The sequence below is a fragment of the Carassius auratus genome, chromosome 45 (assembly GCF_003368295.1).
Source record: "Carassius auratus strain Wakin chromosome 45, ASM336829v1, whole genome shotgun sequence".
Lineage (NCBI taxonomy): Eukaryota > Metazoa > Chordata > Actinopteri > Cypriniformes > Cyprinidae > Carassius > Carassius auratus.
In genome coordinates, this window is record NC_039287.1 from 1,450,088 (window position 1) to 1,471,782 (window position 21,695).

Here is a 21,695-nt window from a genome sequence, read left to right on the forward strand (position 1 = left end):
GAATTAGTAGTAGGACACCATTTATGTGCCTTAATCTTCTAAAGGAGTGCTATTTCAATATATCAATGCATGTCTGTTTACATTAACAACATTTGACTCATCTGCATTGTAGTTTAATAAGAAAAATAGTATTTTGTCGCATTAGCACATTAGTCTTTCAAACAAGTTTGTCGTTCTTGTACTGTCTTCTGTTTGCTGGAGCTCATATTTCTAGCTAGATAAGAAATATTTGGCATCGTCCAATCTGATTTCAAATTCCCTCACCAAATGCAGTGGATATAACACACTAACTGCTAAGCTGTAAGAAAGAAGTTGACGAAACAGTCATGAATCTTGTCTATAGGTCAGCTTAGTCCTGTTTATAAACTAAGTCATCAGTCTTTGGTTGAGAAAGTTTGCATGTAAGCTGATGCTTCTATATTATAGAAATATAGTTTCAGTTCAGGCTGGTGGTGGTGGTGTAATGGTGTGGGGGGATGTTTTCTTGGCACACTTTGGGCCCCTTAGTACCAACTGAGCAATGTTTAAACACCACAGGCTACCTAATTTTTTTAATAAATACAAATTTACTGAAAGATTACATTAAGAACTTCTATACTACAGCAAAAACTACTATCTTAACTAATAAAGTCAGTAATAAAACAAGAAAAATTACACAAATTACAAGAATAGATGAATACTACATAACACAGTTACAAATAAAGTCAGTAACAGTAGTATTCAGGTTCAGAAATGTAATAATTGATTGTAAAAACACAATAGGGCTCACACGTTAAATAAAAATTAATCTTTGTTAAAGCTGTAGTGTTGTTTGATAAGCGGAACAGAAGAAGGTATTTGTTGGCTGCTGTCTCTTTAAGGCCAAATGGACCTAATACTGATATAAATCCGGTTTCTTTCTCAGCTGTTTACTTTCACTTAAGACATTAAGGGTATTTTAACATAACTTTGTGTTTATGTGAAAGAGGAATCAATTTGGTGTTCACACGTTGTGTCTCTGTCTGTGTGTGCGGCAGTTTGAACACACAGAAAACAGCGCGCGAGTTAAAATTACTTGAATGTGTAAAATGGGAAGACTAATGATGTGAAAATGATACATTTTCACTCTATGATGGTTAAACTTAACGGTTAGTCCACAAATCAGATGCGTGTCAAACTGTGAGGCCTGGTCCGTGCGGATCACGGATCACCTACGATCGTTGCACCCTTAATCATAAGTATGGTAAGAATATCTCAATGCATATTTTGTAAGCATACATGAATGTGCTGGGTGAATATGTTTGGGGTGCCTCAGGGCTCAGTACTTTGTCCCCTATTAGTCTCGATATACACAATGGGCTCTATGATAAAGGCAAACAGCTTGTCCTATAATTACAGACTGTATACAAGACTACCCATCCTTTCAATCTGACAACCATGATCTCGATTTATCTGTGATTTCAGATTTCTCGGCCTGAACAAAGGATCACTACCTTTAGAGTTCAACAATACAACTGTGAGGAAGAAACCTGGGTGTAGTGTTTGCTGACCAGTTACAGTTCAATGCCAACATGTTGAGGACCAGTCCTGCAGATTTGTTTTACAATATCAGAAAACAGATTCCATGTGTGCTGCACAGTTCTTAGTTCAGGTTCTCAGGTGACCTAAAAAGGAAAATGGACCATAAAAGATAATAGAAGTTCACTTTAATGCAGTGGTTCTCCTACTTTTTGATTTCAAGGCCCCTACAGTCAACAAGAATATTTAAAGGTGCTTTATCCTTCAAAAACAAAAACAAAAAAAAAATCTAACATACAGAAATTAGAAGCTTTAAAATAATTACTAATAATTACATTGCAGAATTCCAGAAGTTTGGGGTTAATTAAATTTCGAAATATCTTGATTTGCAGTTGTACTTGCTTTTTTTTTTTTTGTCATTTTGAGACCCCTTGGAAGTTTGAAGGGCCCCAGCCCCTTGCCTGAGAACCACTGCTCTAAAGTCTATTATAGCACTCCCTGTGGTAACACTGAGAATCCAATGCATATTTGTGTCTCAATGTGAATTTCAGAATGCAACATTGAGTAAAAGTGAGCTTGCATAGCAAGAAGCAATCACATACTTGCATAGAGTAAAACAACATTCACAATTTTCCCTATTTTACACTGAGTAAATATTCATGGAGAGCACAGTGCGAGGAACCCTTCAAAATCAAGAGGATCTCACTCATTCTACTATTACAAAAACAAAAAAACATTATCCTCACTATATCCACAACAACATTTTAAAATGTGCTCACTTTGGTCACTCACTCCCAATGCTAGTGTGTATAATCTCCTCACACTTCCTTAAGCAGACAAACAAACTATGAAAGCCCTGGGAGGCCTGCAGTCCCCTCACATGCTCGGCACACATACTCTCCCACGCGTATGTGCACGCACACACAGTCAGCCTGAAAGTAAACAACCTGCTTATGGGAGAAAAACAGTGGAAGGGATTTTCCTTTTCGCTCGCTATTTCTCTCGCTTGCTCACTCACGCACCTGAGGCAGGGCTCAGCTGTCACCTATGAAGTTGGCCAACTCAGCCGGTCCGATCAGAGGAAGGTCCACGACAGTTGCGCTAACCCGTCTGTAAGCACGAGCTGTGGCCGTGTGTCGTGCCATTTCCCAGGATACGGGGCTCCTTCTCGTTGAGAGCTACACTAATCACCTCGTGCGCAGACAGAACAGCAATGTATGTCACTAAGCGAGAGGGACAGACCATCATAAACCAAAGGAAAGGGGATGAAAAGTATTGTTTACACACTCTTATCAGTGCTCACCCCAGACGAAAAAGTGTCTCATAAAAGCGAGCTAACAGGGCACAGCTCAACAGGAGAGGGGAGAGGCCCTCGTAGAGGAGACCAGCAGCAGAGCGAGGAAGTTTCGAAACAGACAAATCCCACGCCTGAATTCACACACCCGTCCCCTTCCGTCCGTCAATGGTTTGCTCCGTGAGACGCCGTGGAGTCACTGTTGCTGTCTACCTTTCCATAGCGATGCAGAAGAGAGAGAAAATGTATACAGCTCTCCCTGAAAATCTGAAATCAGTGCGAGGCTGAAGCAACAGTCATGACTCATTCTTTGATGATGTGCCAAATAATTCAATATTTCTCAAAGAACTGTGATCTTCCCAAAGCAGAAATTTGACCAGAATCATTTTGAAAAAATTTACCTAGTGATCCAAGGTATGTATATTAGGGGTGACACAGTTCAACTTTTTCATGATTTTGGTACAGTTCGGTATGTGCTATGTTTATGGAAAAACTATACTTTCTAATAATTAACAAAAAAAAGATTATTCTATCCAGCTACGAGCAACAGCACAAATAAATACAATAAATAAACAAAAAATAAACAAGGATTTTCAGTTTTTTTATTTAAGGAGGTCTAGCATTAGTTTTTAAGTACAGAAATTGAATAAAGTAATCGAATGTAAAACAGCATTGCATATTTGACTGTATAAATTAAATATTGTTCTTACAAAAGCTTTTTGATAAAGAGCAGTGAGTGGTTTCTTTGTTGTTGCTGTTCGATTAATATAAAGACTGTCTCTTCAAGAGAATGCACTGATCCAGTAGGCCTACGTTCAGCCGGCTATGTCTGCAGTAGGATACTTACAAAGACGGGCCTTTTGACGTCATTTTTGTGTGCATTTGTCCATTTAAACACAATATTTAAGAGACAGCTTAATATTTGCGTGCGTTCTGAGGCGGGTTTGCGCGCTTCGGATGAGCGCATGCACAAATCTTCTCATTGTGCACGCGAGCTCACGTCCTCTGGCTCTTAAATGTTTAAATAAGTTTAGTTTAAACAAAGATATCAACGTGTGCTGTTCAGATCTCATCTGTGAGCCCGCTATCAGCACCTTGGTGATGACGGAATAAATGACTGCTCATAATACAGCATATGGCATTCGCGTTGAACAAAAGTTAATGGTTTGTCCAAGGATTTTTTCCCCTCATCGCTGTTCTTGTAATGTCTGGGAAGGCAGAAAGCGCATCCATCAACAGAAACATATATTAACTGAACCCAGTTTGTTTTACGTGCTATTTATTAGAGCTGAAACAACTAATCGATTTAATCGATTAAAATCGATTATTAAAATAGTTGTCAACTAATTTAGTCATCGATTAGTTGCTAAACAACTTTTATTCGCCATAAGCAGCTCATTTTGTGCATATTTTAAATCTGCGATGACCAAAGTGTGGCAGTAATGAGCCACCGGAGGTTTTATTCAGCCAGTACAGCAGGAGAAGTAGCGAATAGCCAATAGCTGGCCTCGTTTTATGTCACGTGCTTCCCGAACTGCGTCTGCAGCAGCGAGATGGTGGAGACAGACGACAGTGGACTAAGCTTGAGAAAGAAAGTGTGGGAGACCTTTACTTTGAGCCTTCAAAAAAGAAGAGTAACCTCTAAACTCTGCACTACTGAACTAACGGTTTAAGACTTTTATTGTGCAGATTCTCCAGTACAATGTTGTTTGCAAATGTTAAGTCATTAAAGCTTATAAAATTGCTTTTTAACAGTTAACATTTAAAGATCTACAAACATGTTCTGTGATCAGTTTGTCATTTACCAGTTCATAATTCAGTCTTGCAGCCTAATTATGACTGAATGAGAGAGGTAAATGTTTAAATGTATTTGAAATGCACTTTTTTCTAAGTATTCACTGCTCTTTTTTACACAGCAGGTTTTTTGTGTGTGTCAAAAAAAAATTCTGGACAACTTTCTGATGGATTTTACTTTAAAATGTGAGTTCCATTCAGGTTTCATGCCACTGGCACTTTATTCGAATGATTATTTACAATTTCACAGCATAAGCTATAAAGCTGTTTCCCAGGTATAAGTTGTGTGTTTGCAGGAAAAAAATTATAAAATGCAATGTACTGCAAATTTATTCGGTTTTAATCTTATTCTTCGTGAATAAGATTCCTTAATAAGCTTTGTTCAGGATGTTAAACTACTTTAGGAGCCCTAAGGACTGACATGGTGAAAACATTATTTGAAATCTTGTGAAATTTGCTCGAGTATGGGTCAGGGTTTTGATTGCAGAAGAGTTTGACAAAGAATTACTAACACATAATAAAACAAAACTCCAGGTATATTTTTGACCCTTTGTTAATAATTTAATTGGAAAAAATTAGCAAAACTAAAATATAAGTACATAAAGATTAATCGATTAATCGTAAAAATAATCGACAGATGAATCGATTATCAAAATAATCGTTAGTTGCAGCCCTACTATTTATAGCAAACCATATTACAGATGCTTTGTCAGATTTAAGTCCTAGTGCGTGCCGAACCGTGTATGGTGAACAGAACGGTTAATTGTTTTTCAGCGAACCATGCCACACCTAATGATATACACCTATATACAAATTGATAACACACACAAAGCCACATGCTTGTGTTTTACAGGCTTCAAAACAAACTCAAAATCTGTTTGAAAACCACTGTGCTACACCCTAGCTTCTCTTTGCTATTCAGTGTAATTGCACCCTTTTTTTCACCTCATCTGACCCCAGGTTGCAGTCTTGCAAAGGAACAAACGTAAAACTGAATACAACTGAAACAGAATATTATTCATGAAAAAATTGTTGTTCAGAGCCCTTCCAGCGTTAAATTACCCGAACCTTACTGTATAACACGGTACTGTCGACATGAGAAAAAGATCACGGGTTCCATAACACAAAACACATGTCAAACTAAACCCGATAATTATGGGGAAGATTGTTGGGAGAGTACAACCTAAGAACGCGGAAGCAGTAAAGAGAAGTCTGACAACTACAGCTATGAAACCAGGTGTCAAAGCACTGTACAATCAGCACAAACACCTTTAAAGAAAACACAGGCATGCAATCATCGCACAAGCTAAACAAACTACCTTATTCCAAAAGAAAGGTTTTTTGACTAATTCATGCACTGTTAGAAATGTCTGTAAATTTAACAGTATTTAACTGTAAAATGAACTGTATTTTACTGTAGGACAGTTATACAGAATATTACTGTATTTTAAAGTTACATTTTGGGGAATACCCTCTTGGCGACACTAAATTACAGTATTTTTAATTTACTGTAAATCTAAATACAGTAAAGAAAAAATGAGCGCGAAACTTGACCAATCACAGATCAAGTTTTATTTCCCACTTGGAGAAAGAAGAAAACAAGACACACAGATGCGAAAAGAACCAGTCAGATGCAAAGGTGGGTACAAATATTACTTCTTTTACTTTTAATATATTATATCTTTGGTTTAACTAAAACAAAAATATAAATAAAAAAACGCTGCCACTGAACGGCGCGCAGTCACCTCACATTTATGCTGTGAAGAGAGCTAGAGAGAGTTGTGGTGACACTGTGCAAACATTCATATTTCTTTCCTTTCTTTCCCTTTTCTGAACGTTTCACCGTCAAAATATGGACATGAACGGGTCTCTGCCTTGGGTTTGACCACTCCAGGAGCTGGTGAGTGTTCATGTGAACTGTTAGCCGAACAACAAAGCTTTCGTGGATTTAGCTTAAAATCAGTCGGATTTTTTCCCGCTATTATCGCTTGCTGTTAACTGATTACCCCATATAAATGCACGTCATGCTTGTAGTGCTAGAGTAAAACCCGCAATGTTCGTGTCGTGTGCAAACACTGGCGTCTCTGTGGAGACATTATACGCCTTTATTAATCATGCCAAAGGGCATAAAAACACGGCGAATTTAAGGTTTTCGTGTGCAGTTCCTGAATGCTCATACACTTTCCAAAGCCTCTCCACCCATCAGTCTCACATTTAACGTTACCGCAAACACATAAAGTTAAGGAAACTAAACAACCAAGAGAAAAATATGTCTACTTCAAATGTAACATTTGTTCTGTACATCAGCATCGGGAGAATAACATAATCTCGTTCGCGAAAATGCGCCGCAAATGGCACAGAACATAATGGAAATGTTTTCAGGGGACCCCAGTAAGTGACGAACCCGACTGTGTACATCCAATGCGCGATCAACGGCTGTCCGAATTCATTCACTCGTTTTCATTCACAGCTTCAAGTGAACCGTATTAGTGGACTAATGTAGAAATGAGTGAATGAGTGTTAAGGGGGCGATTTCGGATTTAGCCAACGTAATTTCCTCATTATTTTAACCTGGGATGTTCTTGTGACAAAGCAGCATGGTGTCTATCAGCTTAATAGCTGTACTTAGGACATAAATGTGTTATTATTGCTGTTTACATAACTGTTGCAAATAAATACATTTTATACAAAAAAGTTTTCGTAATATGCTTTATTTATCTGTGTGTGTCTCAACTTTAAAATTAGCTGTTTCATCTTTGGACCCTACATTACCTTACATTTCTTACCTATGAAACTTATTTAAACATAACATTACAATTTTTTTTTACAATGTTACTAATGTATAGATTAATATCTCACCCTCATGTTCTTTTTACATTTTTTATATTGTATATAAAGTTGTATGTCATAAATATGTAATCTCTGTATTTTTTGCAAGAAAACAAAAGTAGACGTTGAGTATAAACATGCTCCATCCGGGTTCGTCACATATTGGGTCCCCTGGAAATATTTCCGTTGTGTTCTGTGCCATTTGCAGTGCATCTCTGTATTTGGTTGAGTTGTGAGTATTTGGTTGTTTTGTTAGACATTTTTCACATCAAATGATCTAACTTTTTTTTCTGTTATGTAAAGGTTAAATGTTAACCCTGACAACAGCAAGTGCTCCTCAAAGTTCCACGTCATCAGAAGAAGTGGGAAGATGGTGCAAAGGAAGAACTCTGGTCTGAACCCTCATGTATCCTCCTTCATTAAAGGGATAGTTCACCAAAAAAATTAATTCACCCATTAATAACTCACCCTCATGTCGTTCCAAACCCGTGAGACCTCCATTTATGTCCTCTGTCCCTCCATTGAAGCTGTGTGTACGGTCTACTGTCCATGTCCAGAAAGGTAAGAAAAACATCATCAAAGTAGTCCATGTGACATCAGAGGGTCAGTTAGAATTTTTTGAAGCATCGAAAATACGTTTTGGTCCAAAAATAGCAAAGAATACAACTTTATTCAGCATTGTCTTCTCTTCCGTGTCTGTTGTGAGAGAGAGTTCAAATCAAAGCAGTTTGTGATATCCGGTTCGCGAACGAATCACTCCATGTAGTTGGATCCTTTTGAGCCAGTTCACCAAATCGAACTGAATCATTTTAAACGGTTCGCATCTCCAATACGCATTAATCCACAAATTACTTAAACTGTTAACTTTTTTTAATGTGGCTGACACTTCTGAGTTCAAACAAACCAATATCCCGGAGTAATTAATTTACTCAAACAGTACACTGACTGAACTGCTGTGAGGAGAGAACTGAAGATGAACACCGAGCTGAGCCAGATAACGAACAAAATACTGACTCGTTCTCGAGTCAGCCACATTAAAAAAGTTAACAGCTTAAGTAATTTGTGAATTAATGCGTATTGGAGACGCGAACAGTATAAAATGATTCAGTTTGATTTGGTGAACTGGTTCAAAAAGATCCGGTTACATCGAATGATTCATGAACTGGATATCACAAACTGCTTTGTTTTGAACTCTCTCACAACAAACCCGGAAGAGAAGACAATGCTGAATAAAGTCGTAGTTTTTGCTATTTTTGGACCAAAATGTATTTTCGACGCTTCAAAAAATTCTAACTGACCCTCTGATGTCACATGGACTACTTTGATTATGTTTTTCTTACCTTTCTGGACATGGACAGTATACCGTACACACAGCTTCAATGGAGGGACTGAGAGCTCTCGGACTAAATCTAAAATATCTTAAACTGTGTCCTGAAGATAAACGGAAGTCTCACGGGTTTGGAACGACATGAGGGTAAGTTATTAATGACCTAATTCTGATTTTTGGGTGAACTATCCCTTTAAGGAGTTTCTGGATTTCAGCTGGCAAAACTATTAAGCTACTAAGAGCAAATACATTCTACACAGGAGTTTTCTGAATTTGTAAATTTTTAAGATTGTTCTTATGACTGAATCTGTTCATGTCTGTTGTTTTAAAATGCTCTTAATATGAAACTTTTATGTATAAATGAAATGTATTCAAGTTTTTGGAAAACTGAAAGTACAATCTGCAAGAATATTAAAATGTTATTTCAAGTATTACAATTTAACTATTAAACCAATAAAAGAAGTTAAACAGTCTTTTGTTTCTTTTTATAGTTTTTACTACTGAGACATGAGACCTGTTGAAATACAATAATTTGTAAAGTTTTACAATACATAATAAAGTGAACCAATTACAGTAAATTTCACAGTGTAAAGTAATATTTTATTGTAATAAAATATATAAAAGGAGAAAAAAACATAATTGTGTTTTACAGTAAAAAAATATATTACTGCAAATACATTTACAGCAAGTTAAATGGTACTGTAAATATGAATACAGTATTTTTACTGTAAGTTTAATTTACAGTAAGTTACTGGCAAACTGCTGCCAGTAAGTTACTGTAATTTCTACAGGAAATTTTTTACAGTGTGCAAGTCAGTGATTACCCTCATATTAAGAGGAAGGTCTGTCAATTCAGCTGGTTTCCAAGCAACCAAGTGATCAGCATGAGCATTTTTCCATACATTATGAAATGGAGCAAATTATATTTTAGTCGTGGGTTTTTGCATTTGATTACAGCTTGTATGATACCAGTAACAAGGGTGAAAACATACCATCTGACAGCTTTAACCTACATCTTTGTGTGTATGTTGTGCGCTCTGCATCTTAAAAACATGCACACAGAGACGCAGGCAAATGCTGATGAATTTTTCTATGCTTTAGCTTTACTAATTTATGACATTTTAGTTACTTGAATTCACAGAACCAGAACGGGGAAACCAAGCAACCCAATAACAAGGACGGTCCTTCTAAAGCATCAAAGACAAGAATACAGCAATCAGCAAAAGCGGGTTCTTTAACAAACATGCATACATTAAAACCATGCTTATAATTAAACTACCCAAGTTTGAGTGTGAAAATTTAACTGCAAAATAAAACAGAGTGAAAACAGATGCAGTGCAGGCACAATGGGGTTTCACATTACCATGACAACAGCTGAACTGTCTACCACTACACATTTAGTATGAGCAAACGCAGAAAACACCATGCCGTAGGGGCAGGAAAAAGTGTTACACCTGCACCCACTGTCCCTAGCACCAATAATTAATATCTGAAACACCTCAAAGTATTGTGCTGTGCTGAATACCTTACTTGTTTAAATAAAAACAACTGTCTATCGGTTAACTTTGCTGTGATGACAGTTGTTGACAGTTGTGACTTCAACATTAAAAGACTATGAAATATACAGTTTTGGAAGCTACTTTCACTTTTACATTTTTTTTATCCAAATAAGCATAATATAAGCAGAAGTGAAACTTTTGTGTGCCAAGATGCAAACTAATGAATATTTGTAAAAAAGCTACATAAGAAAAATTTTTTTTAAAACATATTAAATTAAATTATATTATTATTAACTGAAAAAAAATGGGCACCTTGACATATGCACAAAAAATATATATTTTCAATATTAATGTTACAGGGATAGTCAACCCAAAAATTATTTCTTGATTCAAATTGATTAAATTTTAATGATTAAAATTCTGTCATTAATTACTCACCCAGATGTCGTTCCAAACCCGTAAAGGCGGTCGCACACCGGACGAGACGCGCCGCGTCGCGTCGCGCCACATGTAGGACAACTCGAGGTATCGCACACTGGACGCGCACATTCTATATGCGTGAGCTCAATTTCGCAGCAAGATGGGAGAGTTTTAACTTCATCAATTATTTTAATTTTAAATATATGATTTTAATTGATAAAAGCTGAGTTTTTAACGTTAATTAATGAAAAGAATCTGTGTTATTATAATAAGTCTGTTATTGTTTTGTTGTATCTGTTGTCTAGGCAACTGTGCTGCTGAAAACGTAACCAAACACTTTGTAATGTTTTATTTGAATGAAACAAGTGTGCTGTACTTTAATTTCAGTTTCAGTTTATAACATCTGGGTTTTTTAATATAAAACTATGCGGATGGCGCTCTGTGGCGCGGCAGAAATTTGAACAGCGTTCTGAGTCGTAGCTGGGCGCTGCGGACAGACGCCGAATGGCGCCGCCGGTGTGTGTACTCACATAGAGAATAATGTGTTCGAATTTTAAAGACGTGGCGCGACACGACGCGGCGCTGCGCTTCTCGTCCGGTGTGCGACCCCCTTAAGACTTTCGTTTATCTTCAGAACACAAATTAAGATATTTTGATGAAATCCGAGAGCTATCTGACCCTGCATAGACAGCAACGCAACTGGCACATTCAAGGCCCAGAAAGATAAGGGCATTGTTAAAATAGTCCATGTGACATCAGTGGTTCAACTGTAATTTTATGATGCTATGGTCAGAAAGCGCTAGGATTTCATCAAAAATATCATAATTTCTGTTTTAAAGATGTAAGTCTTATGGGTTTGGAACAACATGAGGGTGACTAATTATTATAACTATACCTATTTTTTTTCTCATCTCAATTGTTAAAATGCACACTAATAAAAATATAAACTCACCCTAATTTGAATAAACAAATATAAAACGCATTAATAATTTTACAAAACCATTCAAAAGTTTGAGGTTTGAGATTTTCAGCAGCCATTACTCTAGTCTTCAGTGTTACATGATCCTTCAGAAATCACTTCAATATGCTGATTTTATGCTCAAGAAACATTTATTCTTATTATAAATTTTGAATTGTGGAGTATTTAACTTTTTTTGAATCACTATAAAACAATGTATGAACAAATCACCTGAATCATTAAATTAATACCCTATATTATGTTACGAGTATATCTGATTTTTACCTCTGCACACATGAGGCTACATGTGCAATATAATGAGATATAAACAAACGTGATGTAACATTTAGTCATGCCACAACTACTCAGAGAAAATAGCTTGTTACTGGAAGCACTACACTATTTTGAAATTAGCTAAGCTACTGTCACGCCACTAAGAACGCAGTCCAGTTACGACCATCACAACTTGTAGTTAGTTACTCCAAAACACTAGATGATTATTTAAACACTTCCTACTATAAAAGGCTTGTTATGGCTGTATCCACAGTTTCAGCTGTTGCCATTTCAGGTTATTTTAATACAGCTTTGAGCTTCTGCATGATCTGCTGACTTACTTGATCTAGGGCTCCAGAGGGATGCTCATTGAGGGGAACACTATGGCTGTGGTCCACTGGGTTTAGGGTGGGAGAGATCTCAAGGAGAGGGGGCTATGGTGCCACACCCTCCCTGTCATGCAGAACCATCCCACCGGGGGGAGGCAGTGGAGAATGGACACCCAGTGTAACCTGTGCAAGAAGAAAAATTGTGTAAGACTGTTTGTAGGCAACATTTACAGAGCAATAGAATATGATCATCAGTCCTATTGTGGTATTATTAGGGATGGAACGGTAAACCGCGAGTCAGTTGGAATCAAATATGTGACGATTCAAATCGGTTGAGATGCTAAACAAATCATGAATCAGTTAGGGCGAGGAGTTTATATGAACATATTTCTGAGGGGAACTTACTGTCTTTAGTAAAGTTAAGATGGTATTTTTTATTTTTATCTTGATTCTGTATAATGCATCTTAAAGTTCATAAGTGCAGCGCTGCTTTGTTTACAGCAGAAACCAAGGAAATGCTTTAAGTGCCACCTGCTGGCAGAGAGTGAATCTGCGTCTCCTTCAGCTCGTCTGCTGTTTCATTCAGATATTTTTTATGTATAGTTTCACAAAACTGAAGTCAAACCATCCTGTTTTTGCTTCAGATTTTGAAATTCTAAAATCTAATGTAGATCAAAAACTGCTCATGTTGCATATATGCAGAATCTTTGTTAGGATCATGATTAAAAAACGCAGTGGTTGCCTTGCATGCATTTTGTCTAAGCAATAATAAAAGGACACATTTAATTTATAATTTGTCTTAAATCTCATTTTGTTAAAAAAAAAATGGTGAATCGAATCAAATCGTTAAATCAATATCATGACTCAAATCGAATTATGAGTTGAGTGAATCGTTACATCCCTGTTGCTATCATATTTACTGGCCAAAAAATAATAATTATAATTATTTCAGTTATTGAAATTAAGCTGAAAACAAAATAAAAAATAAATATTAGATCAGTTTTAGTATCTAAAATAACTACTATAATGATTTGCATTTTTTTAATAAAAAATAATGTACTAAAATTCTAAAGAAAACTGAAAATATATAAAACTAATCCAAAAAATAAAAACACTATAAAAGTTTTTATCTTTTTAAATAAACTAAACTACTTGTTTTGTTTTTGTTTTTTGTACCAAAACTGCAGAAGCAAACAGAAGTTATGTAACATCAAGTATACATGACAGTCATGTTATCAGTGAATGTGAAAATTCAACAGAAGCCAAGACAGTCTAGTCATAATTGCATGTGTGTGCAAAATAATTTTTTTGCATTGCCATGGCAACTGTAAGGACTGTTACACTACATCTAGTAATAAGCCACATGAATAAAGCCTAACCAAGGCTTGGCAAAGTGTTTATACAATTATTGCACCATATCCACATCAATAACCTGCTGCACATCAGCACAGATTGTGACTTTGTGAAGGACCTTGATGGTTAAAAAGTGGGCAAACAGTCCAGCCCACGGGAAAAAAAAAAACAGCATTTACGACTTTCACCGTTATTGTATGTCTACAGCAAAGGGAGTAATATGTGAGTCTTTCAGCTTTAGTATCACATTGAAAACGAAATGGATCTAGATCCAATTTTTTTTTTTTTTTTTTTTTTTTAGTAGTCTGTGGATTTTTGAAATGAAAGTTATTGAAGTGTACAGATAATATAGATCTTTTTAATACAGGAGGTCGCTGGATTAACTAAGAGTCTGGGTCTATAAAACTCAATGTGCTGACTTACTTGATCTAGAGCTCCGGAGGGATGTTCATTGAAGGGAACACTATGGCTGTGGTCCAATGGGTTTACGAGATGGGAACTGGAGAACAGAGAGGGGGTTACAGAACCATACCCTCCCTGTCATGCAGAACCATCCCACTAGGGGAGGCAGGAGGAAATATGGCGCTCAATGCAACCTGTGGATGAATAACAAGAGAACATGATCTTGGGATGAGGAAGCAAAATCAATCACACAAACATCAAAATGGAAAATTGCTGGCATTGTGTATACAGGGAGAAGATGAAAGTGACGATTTCCTACTGCGTTAAGAACCTTTTACTTCACCTCAACAGATGTGAGACCTAGGGCAGAGAGCACTGAGGGTTTGACTGAATGAGTGCTTGTATACGTTCTAGATTATAGCAACCAGGAAACCGTAAAGCTTTTGACTTCAGATGGGCCTTTGTTCTTGTTCCAGACCAGTATTCTCTAGAAACAATATTGATTCTCATGGGGCCCTTAAGGTATTTGAAGTGTAAGCTATCAATTTGCGCACCAGTGGGATCATATCTTTTCATATTTAAACAACAAGACTACTGGTAAATTTAAAACAAAAACTGCAGGACTATTTATTAATATTGAACACATTGTTCATTACTTTAAAACACAACTAAAACACCATGATAGTAAGCAAATAATCCACAAATAAGATTAAAATGCATTGAGTATTTAATACAAGAATCTGCCTGAAGTTAAAGCCTGCTTGAGATAAAACAAAAAACAAAAAAAATCATGTTTTACTGACAGGTTTCCCGCAATATCATGGGAGAGTTCATGAGGAAACTGAAGCACAGCTGAAAATATTTTTCCAAAAAGCTTCATTTTATTTGTATTTTTGTTCTATATATAAAGTTGTGCTATTGATTGATTGAACACAAAGTTGTGTTCTTGTCTTAGGACAACTTTGAACTTGTTTGATCCACTTTAAATGCTGATTTCTGTTTACCACATATTACCTGATATGGTCTTCTGTGCCCCAGAACTATTAAGTCTAAATATATGGGCTACATTTAGCAAATAGGCTATTACAGTGCCGCATAATAGTGAAGACAGATGTGAATCCAATGGAATACACAAAAAAAAGAAAATCTTGAAAGGCAATGTTCATTATGCACTTATTTCATAGCTACATACTGATTAGCCTTAATGGGCACAAATGTGAGAAGGAAGAGACTGCTGGATGATATGACAACTGTAAAACTATCTGTAAAACTAGCACAGCTATATACGGGAAACTGGTTGCAGTCTGTTAAACAGTTTGGTATTCATAAGACTCATTATATAAAAAATATCTGACTGAAGAATGTCACAATCAATCAATCAGTGATCATAACATAATATGAATTTTATATGCAATGCAATAGGATCTGGTCATGTATGAAAAATACCATTCATTAATCAAATTTAGTGTACTGTAGAGAAGACAATCTCAGCTTTAAAATGTCAGCTTGATCTTAGAATACAAAATCCAGTAGTTGTTGTCTCTTAATGTTTCTTCTTTGTAAACATCAAGTAAGCACTAGTGAAGTCAACATTATCTTTGTCTCTGTTTTTATGCCACAATCATATGTCCTAGTACAGAACGATGAGTAATTTAAGACATCATGAAGTCATCAGTGCACTTGCACTGAATGCAGATGCACATTTTGATTTGGAAACGTTATTAAACAACATTGTTTTATATAAATGAGTGGGAATTAAATACAAGCAATGATAATGACTGAGAAAAATACATAAATTTTGCAACCACAAATAATGTGGCACTTCAGTTCCCCAATGTAAAGAACGTCTTTACAGCCATTTCACATATTGTCTTTTTTAGCTATTGATCATAGAGTTGATTCTTCAAACCTGTACACAACCGTTCAAAACTTGGGGGTTAATATAATTTTTTTATCTTGAAAGAAATTCATACTTTTATTCAGCAAGGATGCATTAAATTGATCAAAAGTGGCAGATGTTTTTAGGATCATGTGACAGAGAAGACTTGAGCAAAGGCTGCTGAAAATTCAGCTGTGCCAGTCCAGAAATTAACTGCATTTTAAAACTAATATAGAATACATTTCAATACAACACAGAATGCATTTCAAATGACATGTGGACAAAATAATGCATAACGTCTGAAAACTCTAGTCTACCTATTCTGTTACTCATATATGTTATGATATCTTACTCATATCAGGGCACATATTATGACAAACTAAAGCAGAATAAACTGAGATTTTGTTGCAACTTGCATGTAAGAAAATAAACTTTTTTTTAAAAACAAACATTTTCACAATTCATTCAAACAGAAAACAGATTAGACTCCATATATGGGAAATGTAAATGGTTAATAGCATAAGTATGCAAGTAAATTTGACTGTGACAAAATAAGAGAAAATAAATTTCAGGACTAGAAAAGCAAGATGCTGCTCACCATGTTTAGTGCATCTTACAGAAATACATTATAAGGCTGCCCTTTTGGAAGTCAATGAAGCAGGATGATATGAAAAGCAACTGAAAAAGGACAAAGAATAGAAAAAGGTGTGTGTCGTCATACACAAAAGCAAGGCAAAAAGCTTTGTTTGAAGAAAGGTCAGATTTTCACTGCAAATAAACTGATATATTGACTCTTCAAATGTGTTCACAGTTTGTGTAGTAATTACTTCCATCTCCAAACAATAATAGAGCTAACGAACATCTGTAGATGGGAACTCTGAACACAGTTTCCATGCATGTAACATCTGTGTATAGACTGAAATGACTTTCAGGAAGCATTCAAATTTAAATCAACTTCAAGAAGCATAATGACAATAACCTCTGGAGAAACAGGGTGAATTAGGCCATAGAAGCAGATTTCACTAAATATTTCCATATGTAATGCTCTGTTGATGGAAGAAGAGAAACGTTAATCTGGACTACTTACTAATAATAATCTAATAATAGTCTATTTCCTTATTGCTCATCGTTACAAAAACAAGAACCTCTTAATTTACAATTTCAAATAGTAAACCTAGTGATAAAATCTTTCATATTAATTTGCTTAATATAGTCACAGACTGTAAATACATTTATGAAAGCTAGATGACCAATGCCAATTGGAAACAAAGATATATACATATTGATCACAATTAATGTAAAGTTTGTAGGTTGGAATCAAATCTTACATGCTCTAGATGCATTTATTTACATCTTTAATACAAGAATGTTTAAAAGGAAGTCTTACTGTTAGAGATATATTGGAAAAGTAGACCTATTTATGCTTCAACGGTAACTTAGTATTTTACAAATAAAATGACGGAAAGGGGGAAATGCAAAATATTTAGAAGGTGGTGATTTTCAACCAAGAGTCCCAAAACAGCTGCTCGATGTTGACAAGTTCCCACAGCAGTCAGTCCCCATGGATTTTGCCATTTCAATACATATCCAAGCAATCTCTGCATTATCTGCAATAGCTTACAACTTTTGTTTCACACTACTTATCACATGGCTTCCAGACTAGAAGACACATTTACTAGTCATTTGTTTACATATTTAACTCATATTCAAAATTATTTTCTTACTTTGAATTTGTCTCGTTTTCCACTACAAATATCTAAACATTCTTAAATGAAGATATTTACTTGAGAAGTAAATTTAAGCTACTACTAAGCCTTGTTTTTTTTATGTAAAATGCTGTAAAACATTTTAATTAAAAGGAAAATATTTTTCTATCCAATTAATTTTATTTTTATTGATTTTAGCAAAAACTCACTAAATTGAGAAATGGCCTATATTAGTTATAATTACAAAATTAAAGGGGAATTGCCTTATTATACTTATTATAAGGGATATTAAAATGTAATGCTTTTTATAACAATTCATACACCACAAACCAAATATTAGAAATACAGATTACTAATATAGAATATGTAATTAATTCAATCCCTCTCACAGACAAAAGCTAAAATATGCATATATGTTTTATTTTTAGTAACAACTGACAATTTTCAAAGTGAGAGAGGGGAGAGGGTGTCAAACAATTGCCAGGTTTGTAATAGCAGCGAGTGTGGCACATGTTCTCCGTGGAAAAACTGATGTTTCACTCACACTGAGTTTGTTACACCATCCTGTACTTCTGAACTTTAGGGGCGAGACTGTCCCTCCCACCTCTGCTATCTGTTGATACAACTCCTGAGGCAAAGGAAGCAGTTAGCAGATGCTGCACTCGCAGAAACTGTTGCCCCTCGCCCAAACTTCCATACAGAGGGGAAGCAGAGTTTGTCCATCTTGTGCGGTTCCAATGTGCTTAAAAAAAATAAAAGAAGCCAGAGTTGTTGTTAAGCCTGGGCATGGTCTGATAACAAGACGTGGAGCGCTGAGCCCCGGGTCCCGCTCTTGCCGTTCTTGTTGCACAGGGTGGGCGTCTGTTCGATGGCTTGAGCAGGCTTGCTTTCCTGTCCCTCTCACTCGATCATTTGCTAGTTCGCTCTGGCGCGCTCTTCCTACCCCCACACATTCTCACAGGCTGCTGCACAAGCTTTTTTCAAAAGAGATGTAGGTCAGCTCTCTGACGTCTAGGGAGGCACAGCTGAGCGCCCCTCTCCGTGCTGCGGCAGAGAGAGACGCTCGCAGGGAAAGAAACTGCAGGAGTGATATGATATCGTCGCCTTTTGGTCATGCTGGAATCTGGATTTGACTGCTGATCGTTTACTCATTGAGTTGTGAGCGCATGTAAACAAAAACATTAGGGACCTTTGTAAAAAAAAAAATAACAGCGACTACATTATCAACAGTTACATTGTATGAAAATATTTCAATTACTTGCTTTGAGATTTAGAAAAAAAATAAACTTTTTATTACATAATTATCTGGACTTCACCAATGAAACCAAGAAAAACTGAAAGCCAATTGGTTATGAATAACCAAACATTTTACACGGCTGTTTACAATCAATTGCAATTCATAGCATACATATTCATGAGCTCCTTCACTGGAAACTGTAATAAAGTTACATTTATAAGCCAGATACTCTCTCTTATTTAGCCAAACTAAAGTGTAAACACAATGCAGTTTGAAAACATGGAAATCCGCATCTTTTCATCATGCTCCAGGTTCATGTAAGGAACGTGCTTATGAATATGTGCTGGGGTGTAGAGTCGTGATAGTAAGCTGTGAATTCTGACCATGAGCTTTGGATATTTGGAGACTTAAAAAATAATATTAAAGCATTTTCCAGTGGCAAGCAAAGAAAGCACTAGAACAATTAAAATAATAAATGTCAGGATAAAATCCTATTTGAAGCACCTGATAAGTCAAGGACGGTAAATTAATAACAACTATTATTTTTATAATTATTTTATTGTTAGCAATAATAATAATAAAAACGATGATAATGACAATCATCATTTCTAAGAACGATCAACTTAACATAACATAACATTATTAACGATATAATTATTACCTTTATGAAATTTTAATGTTGTTAGAAAATCTTTACTCTCAATTACTCAATTAAATCTAAATTATTCTCATTAAACGTATCCAATTTAGAAAGATAGCTAACTGTACTTAGAAAAAAAGAAGCCACAAACAGAATGATATTGACAGAATAAAATAATATTTTATGCTACTGATCAGACAATAACAACAACAACAACAATAATAATAACAATTGGTGAGACTGGATGGTAAAATAATAACAAACCATTCTTCTCATTATTATTATTTATTATTTTTTAAATTGTAAAAAAAAAGAAAAATACATTTTAGGATTTCAGTCTTTCTGCTTCAAAATTCCATGTTTAATTCAACGTTTTTGCTGATAATTTATAATTCAAAGTGAATCCTACACCTATTTTTATCAGTCTAGAATGACATATGGCAGGATGAAATAATATTTTATTCACCTGATCAGAAATAATAATACCAATAGCAATAATCGTTAACTGGTTGGTAAAGTAATACAATAATAATTATTATATTAAATTATTATAATACTAATGTTATTATAATAATATAATAATTGTTATTAATATTACTAAAACAGTTATTATTAATAAATATATAAACTGAATATCAAAGACAATTTTTTACATTTATTAAACTCAAATAACTTAAAGATCTAAATAACTGCATTCTCAACTAAATCAAAGCACTTCAGTTTCAAACCTGCAGACACAATTTGACACTGTTTAAACTTGAGGTGTCAACAATCACCATGCTGAATCTCTTGACATGACATTAGCTTGCACTTCAACCAAACGCACCAACTAAAACGAGCAATCCAATCCCAAATATTTTGATCTCAGTATGCAAATCTATTATTTTCACCGTAAGACAAAGAGAATGTCCAATTGCTCGAAAAGCAGTTTGTGTAAACTCCACTTTGGGTAAACTAGGCAATGTTTATGCATCTGGTTGTTCAGATCAAAGAAAGTTAACCTCTAGTTGGACCAGCCCCTTTATACGATCCCTTAACCAAACATCAACAAATACAAAACATGAACGCATTCCAGTTACCTTTTTGGTCCGTTCTCCTCTTACAGATGCTCGCTGAACTTTGAGAAGGGTCGGAGTATGGTGTTTGCAGGCTAATATTGCCAGATGGGGCGATTAGTTATGCATTCAATCAGATGCAAATATTTCTGCAAGCCCAGCGCCTACGACTGAGCTTGCATTTGAGAGATGAATCGAGAAATGCGCAGTCCATCTTATTCTGACAAAATATTTCTGTTGATGCGGTGCTGTGGTGTCAGTTAAACCTTCTAGTTAGAGACTAGCTAAGCTAACGAGGTTAGCGGGCTAAATTCAGGAGCTATTTTAAATCCAAGACGCAGTTTTCCCTTGTTAAACTCAGGGTGTTAGTTGTTGTAAATGCACTTTGTTGACGATAAGCTACTTCTTTATTCCCTCATGGAGCCGCCGTGCTGCTGTCATCCGAGTCAAATGGTCATTTGTGTGTTTGATTCTCGCGTTGATCTGTCCCCACCGCCATTTTCATCCTCGAGCTACACAAACAAACAGGAGGCTTGCTCACGTCACGCAGAAGGTGCGCGACTGCACTGCACTGATCTCTATGGCATAGTTTGAGGCGGTTGCTTGGTGACGCATGACTTGGAAATCTGATTGGCTGCGCAGGTTTGTGTGTGATTGAAGAATCGCTGAGTTGCGTAGTGCGTGGACGTACAATAACGAGGCCTCTGCAGGACTGGGGACCAACAGCCGTTTAGTTACCCACATTATTCAAAGTATCTTATTTTGTGTTCATCAGAAGAAAGCATTTGCAGGTTTAGAACAACCTGGGTAACTTATTGACAGAATTTTCATTGTTTGGGTGAACCATATATTTAAGGTGGAGGACACGTGCTTCTAAACCCACTCTTTTATTAACATTTTGATAGTCTGTTAGAGCTTGATGGCCATAATTATTATATTTTACTTTATACATTATTAGACAGATGAATTAATAAATTATAATTAATATAAAATTTATAATTTATGTTCATCATAAATATATGAATAATAAATAAACATATTTTACATAAAGAAAATGCTAAATTATTTGGATTTAATGTAGTCCTAATTTAAGAAAATTAATTAAAAAAATTAAATTCTGCAGTAACAGCTGCAGAACTGTCACACACACACACACAAAATACTAATAAGAATTGATAATTTACATACATGAGCATGTTTTCT

General features: G+C 35.6%; 1 pseudogene; it reads right to left on the minus strand.

Annotated features, from left to right (window-relative positions):
* Positions 1 to 21,032, minus strand: part of LOC113062834 (nuclear receptor coactivator 1-like) — a 53,453-nt pseudogene extending 32,421 nt beyond the window's left edge.
* Between the last annotated feature and the right edge of the window lie 663 nt (positions 21,033 to 21,695).